The sequence below is a fragment of the Quercus suber genome, unplaced genomic scaffold, assembly GCF_002906115.3.
Source record: "Quercus suber isolate HL8 unplaced genomic scaffold, Cork oak 2.0 scaffold_743, whole genome shotgun sequence".
Taxonomy (NCBI): domain Eukaryota; kingdom Viridiplantae; phylum Streptophyta; class Magnoliopsida; order Fagales; family Fagaceae; genus Quercus; species Quercus suber.
In genome coordinates this window covers 239,316-251,510 of record NW_027070181.1, presented here as the reverse complement: position 1 = coordinate 251,510, position 12,195 = coordinate 239,316, and the positions used below count along the sequence as shown (strand labels likewise).

Sequence of the window (12,195 nt, the reverse complement as noted above, 5' to 3'; positions counted from 1 at the left end):
TTTTTTTTTTTTTTTTTTTTTTTTTTTTGTACTTCGCCAACCTACTGTAAAACGACCACTTAGAACAACCGCCTGGTGCGCCGGCCAGCACACTAATCCTTCCCACAGACGGCACCAATTATAGGGACTCAATTTGGATTGGACCCAAAGTATGAATGGGTTTTCAGCCCAATAAGCCCAAACAATAAATTTGTAGAGAATGGATTGAAGGTTTAGGCGCTGGCCGCCGTTCACCAAGCATGAACTCTCTTCTTTTATTAAAAAATACTTAGAACTTTTTTACAACTAGGGGAAGGCCCCTTGGCCCCGGGCCGGGGGGCCCTTTTTCTTCTCCCTTTCCCCCCCCCCCCCCCAATTTTTACTTTACTTGCTTTTCTTATATAGTCTTCATCTTCCTATCTCTTTCTTCCATCTGTTAATCATCCATTCGCCTTTTTTCTGGCCGTCCGTCCCATCAGAGGCCTTATCAGTACTCAAGTGATTCACTCTGATCAACGTTGCCCTGCTAAGGGGTTATATCCCCATTAATGCGGCCAGAGGGGTTAGGTGAATGCATTAAGTGTGAATGTGACAGCTTGCTCTGGACTTGTCCCTTCCTAAAATTATCCTTAGTATGTCGAGGACGAAGAGATCCTTGGCGTGGGTAAAAAAGAAGCTTTTCCCAACTTAGCCTTGAATGGTCAGTCTTCCTCGACGTGGGCCTTGAGCCTGCTACACGATAGGCCGAGGCTATCAGGCCCACGGGCCCCACATAGATTAATCTCCCTTAATAGTTTGAGACTTAAATTTTTGTAAACCAATATTTTAGAAAACCACACACCAAATAATCTCTCTCTCTCTCTCTCTCTCTCTCTGAAAAACAACTAATAAAATTAAAAATTAGACCAAGACATTAATTGATTTTTGGTGCAGGTAGGAATAGAACTCCAAAACTTTGTATATGATCATTTATATTCCTTATTTAAGCTTGGGATAAAATTTCTTAATAAGAGAAGGTCCAGAGTAAACATTGTTCTTTGCAAAATAATACTAGTCGACAATATTGAAAAACTTAACCCCTTTGGTTCAGCATCAAGGTAGTCCTCCTTGTTACCAGATCCAAAAAAACCAAGGGTAGTCATCCTTGTTCTAACAACAAATCCCTAATAAACCCATTTAATAACCATAAAAGTTAGTGCAATGCAGCCTGCAAACATATTCACTATTGATGCAAAAGGTTTCAATTTAGAATGGTGCACTACCAGAATCTCTCCACTAACACAATTTGGGCCTCAAAGCCCAATTATTTGAATTGTTAAAATACCGAAACCTATTAGAATTAGACATCTAATTCAAGGCAAGACTTTACTAAGTACTGCAGATCAGAACATACAAAAGAATATTGGAATTTAAAGCAAGAAATTGTTAATGAATTTTTCAAGGTTAACAAGAATCTCCATTCGTTCGAATCACACCAAACAGCTTTTGACTTCAGTGTGACATAAGGAGCATACTTGTATTTCATCATGTCAAGTTCAACAACGCATATTCATATAAGTTTGTAACTGCAGTTGCTACTACTGTCTTACTTTCAAAGTGATGAATCAAGGCTATATAATGCATTAAAGCACTAAAAAGGGCATGATCTTTAAAATTTAAGGAGTTGGTAACTGCAATTCTTTCGTAGAACACTACCTCAATTAACGCTATTCATAACATTATGGGGAAAAAAAATTGCATGCAGTGTTAAGCAGTGTTACATACAATTCAAACTGTCAAACAGAGTTGTTCAAATAGCCCAATGTTATATTTACTAATAGGTCTTGTACTTAAAATAAGAAATACCCCCTCAAGTTTTTCTTTTCTTTTTGTTAGAAAGTACCACCAAAATGGTACGTTAATTTACTATGCAAATAATATAAATAATATCTTTAACACTTATATTGTTCTCTGGGCAATTGTATAAAAAAGAGGGGGGGGGGGGGGGGGGGGATCAAATTCAAACAAAGAAATAAAAACCAAATAATATAAATAACTATGTTTTTGGTAAATAATGTAAATAACTATTGAACTTTATAATTTCATAATACACATGATACATATCAAGATCCATCTCAAATTCAAAATCAATATGAGGTTTCTCATTCACTCCTCACTCTTTGAAGATGTCAAAAACCCAAGCACATTTCAAAAGCTCCACCCCCACCTTACCATCAGAAGTTGATAATTTTTATAGTACCACTAATTGTGTTCCTAGAGACAATCTTGTTTCAAGGTGCTGCCAAGCACGACTTCTTGCCTCTAGATGCTTGTCAAAATTTTTGTGTCCATCTATATGGATGGCGGGGATCGATAATTATCTTTTCAAGTGACACAGTATGACTTAGTATGTAAGATGCAATCTCCAGATTAACTCCACACCCAACAAAGCCAATTAAATCAACCAACTTGAGGCAATTATGTCGTCGTTTAGACTTTTTTACCTCCATTTTCTCTTTCGTAGGCTTGCCTAAGTCATCGAACTGCACAAGGGAAAGGTAAACATCACATGGTTGTTCAAAGACAAGAACTCAAAGAGAGAGTATAAACAATCAATACTAACAAAGTATAAAAAGCAATGGTATCATCAACCAAAACATGAACCTAATACTAGGCAATATGCCATCTAGTTGTCCCATGAAAAATAAGTTAAATCGCTGTAGCACTTTCAACATGTAATCCAACCAATATGCATGGGTTAAATAACCTAAGTATCATAATAAATTTATAAGGATTTCAAATTGAAACTTCCTTAAGGGATCTTAGCGACTAAATGAGCTACAAAGGCCTAATCCCATCATACCACATTCTGTGCATGTGGATACCGCATTCCCACAATAATCTAGATTCTAGGCAAGATGGATGTAAGTAAAGAGATTAGCTACTTTAACTAGTAGTTAAACCTAAAAAAATCTTTCCACTATTCTTTCCTTGTGGAAAGCTCTTTAGTACAGCAAAAGCACCTTCAGCTAGCAGGTAGAAGCAAAACTCATACTGCCATGGTTATGTTCAACCTTACCATAATGTCAGATTGATAATACTTCACCCAAATCCAAATTATCAATATCAAGCATCAACCCAGATGTTATTGCACATGTACAAACTAAGACAAACAAAAAAAGATATCATAGGCCTCTTTCTTCACAAGTCATATATCCTGTCATTCTACAAAAAAAATACATAACCTCCTAATTGATGGTCAAACCATCATAGTGGAAAAAATAAGTCTACCCTAGGCATTGTAATACAAAATAAAATCATCAGCACTCAGCAGATTCTGAAGCCCTCAATATTACCAACATAGTAGCTTGTTTTGGATTATGCAGTGCAAAAAGGTAAATTCAAAAAAATATACATAAAAAAAAAAAAAAAAAAAACCCACAATAGAGCAAGGTTTCATCTTTTCCAATAAAAAAAGAAACAAGAAATCCATTTATCTTACAAGTTTACAAACAAGGAAACAAAATTCTCAGGCAAGATTAAAGTTTTATTGTGCCTTTGCATTAATTACACGCTAGCCTAAATATTTTCAATTCACAAGTTCATTGTTACATCTACCAGAACATATGTGGCAATTTAATAAGAAGAAACTAACATGTGAGTGATATCTTGATACGGACAAAAGGTGTTAGCCATGACAACTTCATAAAATTTTGACATAAGAATATAACAACTTCATTTAGAGGTTGAAACCAAGTATAAATAGAGATTATTCCCATCCCACAACTTTTAGTTTTATATAACAAACATTAAAAAGACAAGACAGGTCCTAGATGGGTTTCTAAGAATTATGAGTCAGTTTGGATTCTCTTTTGAAATGCAAAGCTGATCCAACTACCAATATCACTTCTAAAATGATCACCATAAACAGCAAAGTGAAGGTTGAAAGATCAAAGATTATTAGATTAGATTAGGCTTTTAAGGTGTCAGTCTTCCTTTTACAATTTGGATTCGGTTTTAAGTTTTTTTTTTTTTTTTCCATTTTTTCTTTTTCTGTTAAAATTATATTAAAATTTTATTTTCAGTTTAATAAGTGGCACTTTTCAAGGTTGAAATCACTTTTCCCTAACTACTAAATAAAAAATACTAATAATTAATGTAAGTTAATAAAATATTTTAATAATGTAAATTATTAAAATATATATTAATTAATGTAAATTAAGAAATTATTTTGCTAGTATCATGGAAACTATAGTTATTTTGGTGACTTGAAACTTTACTTAGAATGAATTAACAATCTTAGAATTAATATAAACCATGAGACAAAATTATATAATTATTCGATCCAGTCCGATTGGGTTAACCATCGTGAAATCAATTTTTAACATGTTAGAACCGGCCATTATTTTTACATGAAATCAATTTTTTGTTCCAATATAAAAGTATAATTGTTTAATTGGATTACAACTGAATTATAGTGATGCTATACAAATACAATTTGTGATAGAAATTGGAAATACCCACTCTATATTGAAGGAGACTCTAAGATTGTTTGCAAGGCTCTTACTCTGAATGTTGGTATGACCCACTCTATTGCTGGTTCACTTGTGAACTATTCCTTCTCTCATACTAGGAGGTAGGGCAATAGTAACTCATGTCTTAACGAAGAGAGCTAGACTTTCTTCTCCTTTCTTAGTTTAGATGGAGTTTGTTCCTCTAGGTGTTTTAAATTCCCTTATTTCTAATTTTGCAGTTTCTTAATATAAGCAGCGTTGATCTTTTCTCAACAAAAAAAAAAGTTGTAAAAGAAAAAACAAGTTGTCAAACTAGACCGCACTAGTCGGTCCGATTGGGTTAACCGTAACCAGTCATGGAATCCATTTCTTTACATATGAAAACTGGGCATTCAAATAATTTGAGAGAACCTCTTCAACCAGGGTTTGACCCGAAAAACCGTCCACACTGTGAGCCATTTCAACTAGGCTAAGGAGTTGCATTTATTTTAGAACCTGGGACCTCATGTCTTATTAAAGAATCAAGGCTTTTATTATAACCAACGCACCACTTAGGTTCCTTGGAACAACTATGAAGTATTATTATATTTATTTTAGATATACGTGATTTATAATTTTTCAATTTTTTCTATTACTCCTCTCTCTCTCTCTCTCTCTCTCTCTCTCTCTCTCATTTTATTATATTATTAAGTTTGATTTCTTTGATAAATTTACTTGTAAATTAAGAATAACGCCTTTGCATTGGAATTTGCTTCAATATTTCAAAGTGAATTTTATATTATTAAAATGATTTCTACTTGAAGGATTCATGGTTTTAAAAACCGGAACGGTCAAAGAACCAAAAATGGATCTGATTTTCCATTTTTACAGGTTGAACTAACAATTTTCTCTATTTTTTTTTGGTCCGATTTTGTGTCTAGTTCCTAGTTGAACCGATTCAACTAGTCAGTTCAGTCTGGTTTTTAAAACTATAAAAGGATTGTTATACGATTATTTTATGCTTATTTATGTTGTACTATTTTCTTAACCTTATAATATCATAAAATTTATTTGAAATTCTGTTTTAATTTTTTATAGATATTTTTAGTCAATTTTGCTAATATTTATAAATTTAATATACCTTTTTTTTTATTAATTACAAAATCAATTACGACATCATTATGGTTCAACCTTGACCTGACCATAAAAACCTTAAACATCTCCCTTCTTGATTCTTTAAATGGTTTGGGTTCGAAAACTATGATGCTATATATACTACAATTTTTAGTTATCTACTTGAACATTTTCTAGATCAAGAGAGTAGCTATCAATTCTTAGTCTTCTTATATTATGCAATGATACATATCCTCCTTGAAGCTCAAAACCTATCTTTACCAAATTTAGACAATCACTCACTCTACAAGTCGCATCTTTTGTTAAGTTGTTGGGTGCAATATTATAAATAGGTGGTTTAGAAGAGAGAAAGTGTATTTTGGTGATAGAAAATACATTGGTATGTTTTTGAATTAGGATGGAAGGCTTTTGAATTGGGTTGGAATACCAAACCCACTCTCTAAATTTCACTAAAATTCATTTCAATCCTATAACTTTGCTTTCTTAAATTTAGTCTTCTAAGCTTCAAAAGTGTTCAATTAAGGCCTCTGTTATTCTTCCGTTAAACTTATCCGTTAACTCCCTTAAAATGGGGTTGTTTTGGTCTATTCATAATATTTAAACTGGATTTCTTTCTCTCTGTGTTTTTCTCAATTTTCATTCAACAAAATTCAATCTCTCTCTCTCTCTCAAATCTGAAGCCTCGGACATGAATTATGGGGAAACTTAGAGTGCGTTTGCATTTTTGCCCAAAATTTAATAACCTTGATTAAAATAGTTTCCACTAAAATTTAAATAATTTTCAAACATAATACATGAGTTAACTATATATATAAATATAAATATATATATATATAATTTATTTTATTGATAAATTATTCCACAAATAAAAAATGTGGCATAATTTCATAAGCAAACAAATAATCTTAATAATCTCAAAATTTAGGGGAAAAAATACATATATATATATATATTTGAGAGAAGACTAATTACAATAAAATCTATAAATATATTAATTATAATTGTAAGAGTCAAAAACACTTGATCGAAGTCCTAAACAAGAATTCTTGATGAACACAACTAATTTTCAAAAATGGAGAGAAGAATCCACAATGGAAGGACTAAGAAGTTAATCAAAGACTGAAAATAGCTGGATCATGAGTTTATATTTGAAGAAATGATGTTCCCATTGTACAAAAAGGGGTTTTAAGTGATAGATACAAATGAAAAATTCTAACTATCTTTCTCTCTCTTGAATTAGAGAGGTCCTAATTTTTTCCATTAGACTTGAGAAAGTCTATCTCTCAAACCTTTACCCTAAATATCCTTACTAAAAATTTGGCTCAAACCAATAGTTATCACTTGACATCAATTTAGGGAGAGTTGCATTGCTTTTAACTAAAGCAAATATAAGGCTTACGGTTAGCTAGGAACAAGCGTTTTTTTAACAATCAATCTTGCTCTCAACATCGGATCATACAAAAAGTAGTTCAGTACGCTACAAAATTTTTCTTTTTAGTTTGCCTGCAAAGAATATTAAAATTGGAGTCCCTAGGATTATAAAATGGAATGCTCTGCTAGAACCTTTGATAAAATTAAATACAGATGGCAGGTCGTTAGGTGATCCTGGATTAGCTGGTGCAGGCAGATTGCTGCGCAACAGCTCAGGTGCTTGGATTTCAGGTTTCTCATTACACATGGGTATCAATCCAGGTAGTTATTACATGTATGCTATATTTGATTATACATGACAATACAAACCTAACAGAAAGTTCATAGGCCTACCTTGTTCACAAGTCATATTCAAATAATAACATACAACAATACAAAAAAGCTAATTCAGGGGAAAACTATAAAAAAGGGAAGAAAACCCTAGGTAGTGTAAGAAAAAAATTCAGCACTCAGTAGGGTTTGATGCCCCTTAAGGGAGATCCCTAGGATAATAGCTCACTTGGGATTATGTGGAGCAAAAGATAAATGCAGTTTTTAGGTCTTTTAACTCATAGATGTTAATATTGTTTAGGGTTCTCCTCTTGTATTCAACACACCATAAATCACTCTAAAAACTAAATCTAGTACCATCTCCCACTTCAAAAGCAATAAACCTTGAAAAATTTTCCAGCCCCTCTGAATATAAATGTCCAAAGGTTCACCCCCCAACTGCCCCAGAAGAGCCATACTTCCTCACACCCCTTTTGCAATCTCCTCCAGAAAATCAAATTTTCAATTAACACCTAATTTCAAAGAGTTGTATCAACCTACCCCATAAATCAAGGGAAAAATAATACAAAAGCTATGCCTAACACAACTGGTGACATGGCAGCTTAGTACATGTGGCATATGGCACATCAGACATTTGCGTTAAAAAAAAAAAAAATCTAATTGATTTAATTAGAAATCTAAGAAAATAAAATTTCTGATTTTCAGTTGACATGCCAAGTGTACTAAACTGCCATCCCACTATTTGAGTTGAGGGTAATTTAGGCATATTTTTCCTTTAGGGGTGAATTGCTAATCTTTTTTTTCTTTAAATTGGGGTGTGAAATGCACAAATCATTATCTTAGGGGAAGATTGCAAAATCAATAATAATCAAGGATGGTAAAAGTGAAATTTACCCAAAAATAAACAATATCATAAAATCCCCAACTAAAGCTCTCAGAAGTAAAAATATTCACCTTAATTTTAAATCTATTTCATGAAGGAGATGCACGTAGTAGGATTGTGCAAAGGAGGAGGAAAACACATGGTGATTCAGTACCAATTCCAATTGCTTGAGATTCCTTGATTTGGTCCATTTGGGAAAGCAGGTTAACTTCTGAAAAATTCAATCACAACAAAATGGATAAGCATCTTATTTTGTTTGTACTTTGGAGCAGAAAAGTGGATTTTTACATACTAACCTGAAACTTTAAGTCCAACACAAGTGTCTCTAGCTGAGACAGATAGCTTTGAAACTGGAAAAGCTCTTGATAATATAGCTGGCATAAGTCCCACCAAAATGTGCATTAACAAGCTGGGGTGGTGCATCAAAACGTTGTAAATCCAAGGAGGCACCAGTCATAAAAGCTCTAGCTGAAGACCTAGCACCTGTCATGATCGCATTTGTCCATACACCGGTAACTGCACCAGTTGCAAAAAATTTGGGATTATAAAAAAACACTAACATACCATTTTATATATATATATATATATATAACACAACTAATATTGTCAGCTTATTTCTTACTTACCAATATCAAGTACATAGACATCGTTGTATAGGATTTGAATCATATATCCCCAAATATATACAACTTTGTTCCATTGTCACCAAAGTTAACAGCTGCATGATCAGCTCGAGGGGGAAACCAAATGTCCTGAAGTTCACCGCTCTCTCCAAGTTAAACCTGATGAAACAAACCCAAGAATTCAATTTATTATTAAGCTCCTAAAATCGCATAATTGATAGCCCCAAGCTATGCAGCACAGGTTTTATATGATGAATTTTTTTTAGAAATCACAATTGCAATTAAATTGGCAACAAAGAAAATTATATAACCTTCCATCACATAGACATTGGAACAAAAAGAATCATGCCCATCTTTACCACCAACCACAATCATCTTGTCTAGTTGATATGAACAGACATGGCTGTTGCGAGGAGATGCTAGACTGCCAAATGTAGCAATACGGTTCCATACGAAACGAGCTACAAGTAAAGATAAAAAGAAAAAAGATCAGTGTCTAATTTTATTTTTTGATCGGTAACCAGTTATGTTAAAAAATAACCTGTATGGAACATGTAGACATTTCTATAGTATGTCTCATCATTATTATCACTAGATCTCCACTGCCACCAAATATGTACAGACTTTGACAATAATGAGTTGCACTGTGCCATCTTCGTATCTCAGGTATATTACCGATGACACGTGGAGATCTCCATCTATGAGAAGCTATAAATATGTTAAACATGTTAGCAAGTATGCAGTGGAATTCACAATTAATAGATAAAATATATAGATTTCAGTCAAAGTTCTATTAGCACTCACTTAGTGAGCATATCAATTGTCTGTGCAAAGTGGCTAAAGACTAAAAGAAACATAAATAGTTCATCACCAACAGTCGTTCTGCCTCTAATTACGGGTTGGCTCCATGTACGATTATCTGATTGTAATTGAATCAATTATAAATCACAAAATCAGAGACAAATGATCAATAACAATTAAAATATTTAGAGAGGATAAAGTCTTAATGTTTGAGTATTATCTAAGAATACACTTAAACTAACCAGAATTTAAACATTTAAAATTTTTTGAGGGGTCAAGTAACATTTTATCTAGGGCTCATTGAAATATAATTAAAAGTTTGGGGAGCCACTCTGCCACTGGTGCCAAGAGAAATCAATGAAAAATAACACCGATAACAATCTAACAAAAAGATATTCAAGGCCATCCCAGAAAAGACTACTAAAATAAAATAAGTATGCAAAAAAAATAATAATAATAATAATCAATGTCAAACCTTGATAATTCCACAAATTTAACAAGAAAGCAAAGAAAATTGAAACAAGATACACAACAATGGCATAATTTAATAAAAAGAAGTGTAACAGACAATAAAACTCATTTTGAATTCGAGAACTCGTGGCTTTGAAAGGGTGGTTTTGCGGACAAGGTTAGAGGCTGGTGGCAAGTTATAGTTTCCAGGTTACTCCTAGTTTTGTTCTAACTAGCAAATTGCAAACTCTGAAACAAGATTTGAAGTTATGGAACAATAAAGTATATGGAAATGTGGGGATTAGGAAGATAAACCTACTAAATGATCTTAGGCTGATGGAGGATAAAAGGAACAGTGGATATTTGTCTGAGGAAGATAGATAAAAATGGTGGAGGTGAAGGCTATCTTGGAAAAACTAAGACAAACAAAATAAGGAGATCGTAGGCCTACTTTCTTCACAAGTCATATATCCTGTCATTCTACATAAAAATACATAACCAGCTAATTCACAGTAAAACCATCAAAGTAGGAAAAATAAGTCTACCCTAGGCACTGTAAGACAAAATAAAATCATCAACCCTCAGCAGGTTTTGAAGCCTTCATTATCCCCAACATTGTAGCTTTTTTGGATTATGCAGTGCAAAATAAATAAATAATAAGTAAAGAAATAAAAACCTCACAAAGGAGCAAGTTCATCTTCTCCATTAAAAAAAAAAAAAAAAAAGAAAAGAAATTAATTTATCTTACAAGTTTACAAACAAGGAAACACAATTCTCAGGCAAGATTAAATTTTTATTGTACCTATGCATTAATTACACGCTAGCCTAAATGTTTTCAATTCACAAGTTCATTCTTACATCTACCAGAACAAATGTGGCAATTTAATAAGGGAAACAGACATGTGAGTCATATTTTGATATGGACAAAAGGTGTTAGCCATGACAACTCCATAAAGTTTAGACATATGAATATAACAGTTTCATTTAGAGGTTGAAACCAAGTGTAGATGGAGATTATCCCCATCCCACAAACTTTTTTAGAAAGAGAGAGAATAGTTCATATGGTTTTATGCGACTAACATTCAAAAGACAAGACAGGTCCTGGATGTGTTTCTAAGAATATGGGTCAGTTTGGATTCAATAAATTACTCAACATGTCTGGGACTCTGGGCTGGTTCATGGGTTAGAGAGGGGCCAGCTAATCCAAGAGTTCACAAATCAGTGTGCAACAATAATATGACCCATCGTTACATGGAAGCGTAGATTTACCTGCAAAATCACTTCAGAAACTAATCTGATCTGATCTGATCTGCAACGAACCATCGTTTCTTGAATTTCGGTACTCGAACCTGATCGTTACATCTCGTTTTCCCCATCTCTCTCTCTCTCCTCGTCTGAACTCTGCACGTTGTAGAATTAGAATTAGAATTTAGAATAGAAGTCCCGCAAAACTGTGTCGTTTATTTCCACCTAGGTAATAAACTGATGACATAAAACGACCGCGTTTTGAGTCCCATACAATATACTTCTTTAAACAAAAAACAAAATATACTCAATTTTCTATTCAGTAGATCTACCTATTTAAAAAATAAAAAAATTAAAAAAAACAAAAAAAAAACAGAGGAGCTCTTCTTCAAAATATTTTGTCTTCTTGTTGTTTCTTATTTACTTGGTTATTAGAAAAGAATATAAAGATATTGTAAGAATTTTTTATAGACTATAAATTCCTTTTTTTTTCTTTTGCTTTTCTCTTTTTTAGTGTTTCTAAATACATAAATAATCGTGGTCTTTTAATTTTATGAAAGAGCATCATTATAAAGAAAGTAATTCCAGTTCTTTTTTTCTTTTTCTTTTTTTTTAGTCCTTACTTTTGAGGCACATCAATTTGGTCTTACATTTTTGTAACAATCAATTTTATCTCTATTATTTTTCAATTTATAATCAATTTGATCTTACCATTAACTTATTAACGGAAATATTCATCGTGCAAATGATGTACACAATTTACATACTTGAAGCTGATGTGGCATTAAAATAATAACAAAAAATGCCCCATCAGCATTTTATGAAAGAGCATCATTATAATGAAAGTAATCTCTTTCTTTTCTTTTTTTATTCAGTTACATTTTACCTATTTAAAATAAAAAAAATA

At 32.7% G+C, this 12,195-nt stretch overlaps 1 non-coding gene across 3 annotated transcripts; it reads right to left on the bottom strand.

The window, feature by feature from the left end:
- Nucleotides 1-1,987: 1,987 nt before the first annotated feature.
- On the bottom strand, nt 1,988-11,459 carry LOC112033273 (uncharacterized). Of its 3 annotated transcripts, none has more exons than XR_010626313.1 (8): nt 11,313-11,459; nt 9,597-9,711; nt 9,334-9,500; nt 9,104-9,253; nt 8,796-8,951; nt 8,462-8,685; nt 8,241-8,380; nt 1,988-2,501 (listed from the first exon to the last, which is right to left on the bottom strand). It is a non-coding gene; the product is annotated as an uncharacterized LOC112033273 (transcript). The 3 variants fall into 3 exon arrangements; XR_010626312.1 differs by having other exon boundaries at nt 8,466-8,685; XR_010626314.1 differs by lacking the exon at nt 9,597-9,711 and having other exon boundaries at nt 8,466-8,685.
- Between the last annotated feature and the right edge of the window lie 736 nt (nt 11,460-12,195).